Raw genomic sequence first — 2,839 nt, 5'->3', positions numbered from 1 at the left:
TAATATCTTCATTGTCTTTTTTACCAGAATCAGTCTTAACTCTCTTAGTCATCTCCCATTATTCAACTCCTCTAACCAACCTTTGCTCAATATATGCTTGTAACTCCAGCATTATCATCTCACTTCATTTCTGCTCAACTGTATTTCTTTCTCTTTCGATTACTAATCTCTTACGCTCAAGAGCTAATGCCTGTCTTTGTAACTCTCCTTGCTGCTGTAACTGCTCTGTAAGAAAGTCAAACTTACTTATCTCTCTCTTGGATTTTGTGGAAGCTAAAATACTAATTGCATTAATGAGAGCAATCAATCCGCCTTTTTTTTTATTCATAGATTCTCATAGGTCCTTCTCAGAATTGAGTTGACTTCTACATCTTTATTCTCAAGCATTTCGGGAAAGCAATGTCACTTTGTACCCCTAATTGCTGAGGTAGACATCGATTAATTTCTAACTTAATTAGTTTCTTTTATTACCCTTTACCAATTAACAATTAGATAGATACAACTCACCTTCTTTCCTGTCTTCTTTGACTCACTTCTCTACTTTCTCCTTCACTACTCCTCTGAACTGCCCCTCCCTCTGCCATCCTACCCCCCCCTCTTCTAACCTCTGACCCAATTCATACCCCTTCCTCAATTTCCCATCCCTCTTCTTCTAAACCAATATCTTCTGTCCATTCCTCTTCCACTCTATCATTCTCTGCACCCTCTTCTCTCTACACTATCTTTCACTCTTCTCTCTCCTTTCCAATTTATTCTCACCTCTTCCACTCTATTTGTATCTTCTTCATTTGTACTCTTTCTAATTTCCTCAACACTGGTTGGAGTTACCATTGCACTTAGGAGAGTTTTGACTCCAGTTGCTTCCCCCTTACTGGAGCCCGAATTATAGATGGCTAGTGGATGTACATCTGGTCAGTCGCCTAAAATATTCTCCAAGCGAAAGAAGTTGAAGCACCATAATAGGAGTTTTTCTATAAGTATTAGCATACTGTCTTTTATTGTAACTCATCTTTTTTTTTCTTTTCATTTATTTGTATTAACTTTTTTTTTTTTTTTTTTTTCTTTCTCTGTCATATCTTTTACTTTTTCTTACCTCAATGTATCTACAAATAATGTTTAATATGCATACTTCTTAAACTCCTTCTTCCTTCATCTATATCTGTTTCAGTAAGTCTCCACCCCAATTTATTATTGAGCTTTGCAGCTGCCCTATATGATTTCAGAAGGTTATCATACTTGTAGCCAACCTTAATAGTAAGTTTTGTAGATATCTGTAGAGAGATCTCAGCAATGAGTAATTTTTTCGCAACTCCAGATTTTTTTTTTCATATTACGCAGACTGTCTAGATTCTCTAGCCACTGGATAAGCTGCTCATTCTCGTTTTCTATCCAAATTGAATGTGGACCATGGCACCCTCCCCATCTGCTACCCATTTGTTGCCCTTTAGCCATTATTGTAAAGAAGGAAATCTTTGTTTCTATTATGACACAAGTGAGGAATAAATTTTCTCTTACTCTACAACTGAAACCCTACTGAGCTCAACTTACCTCATTTTCAGAAGCTTCAAATTTATTACTTAAAATTCTTGAATACAATTAGCCACAATTGATATATACACTAATATGCACTAATATATACTAATGCACTACTGTGTGTCAATCATTTTACCTTCAACCATCATTTTAACTTTGAAAACTCCTAGTATCCCTTGATCAGATGACATGGTCAAACTTGTAGCCTGGTCCATGCCATCCCTGCATGGCAACCTCATGAGAATTTCTCATCGCCACCTTTGTAGAACTGATTTCCACTATTTGCGCTTGCGCATACTGGGGATTCATAATGCCTACAATACGAAAGCAGATACGGAACCAGAGGTCACTACAGTCCAGCAAGACCGGTGGAAGGAGAGGGGTAAAAAAAAGTACCGAGGATAATATTGGCCATTTATATGGTCCTGATTTACACTATTCTCCGCTGCCTCACTTATGCCATGAAGCTGAGGCACGACTTCCAAGTTATATAGTAAGTCTTGAAGCAGGTTACAGACTCAGCCTTATAATGTTTCTTACCTAACAGACCTATAGAATACTCATTCATCCAATAAGAAGTTAGCTCTTGAGATCTTTGAGCTATTTTGAAGCGAAGAAATCATTGGCATATTAGTGAAAAATACCAATGAGTATGCAAACAAAATGTGTGCCGATCAAGCCCCTCACTTTAGGCCTTGATGACCGATCAGTTCAGAAGAGATGAAGGTTTTCATTGGAATGTTGGTGACTATGGGTACCTATTAATGCAAAACGCCTGCAGATATCTGGAACATAAGTGGGCGTAGAACCCATACCAGATCTGGCCCGATTCAGCTCTATGCACCAGGATGGCCAAAACCTATTTCAAAAGCAATGTCCAACAATCGATTTTTTCAGATCAAGCGGTACCTCTATTTTCGCCCCTCACAGTTGACACCAGCAGGACCAACTGGTGGCATAAGCTGGAGCCAATCAATAGTAAAATGCAGAAAGCATGTCAGAAATATTTTCTGCCCTCCTTGCATATTACTGTTGACGAGATGATGATTCGTTTTGGTGGAAGGAGTAGGCATACTACCAGAATGCCTAATAAGCCTATAACTGAAGGTTATAAGGTTTTTGTTATCTGTGATTATGGTTATACATTAAATTAGCAGTTTCATTCTCCTTCTTGTGGTATTTCACATCTGTCTTCTTTCTATCAAGAACTTATTAGCATTTCAGCTTCTACAATAGCAGTTGTTTATCAATTGGTTGAACAAACTCTTCCGTATTGCACTCATCACTTTATTGTATTTACTGATAA

This window comes from Tuber melanosporum, assembly GCF_000151645.1.
Source record: "Tuber melanosporum whole genome shotgun sequence assembly, scaffold_94, strain Mel28".
NCBI classification, from domain to species: domain Eukaryota; kingdom Fungi; phylum Ascomycota; class Pezizomycetes; order Pezizales; family Tuberaceae; genus Tuber; species Tuber melanosporum.
Note: the sequence above shows the minus strand (reverse complement) of the source record.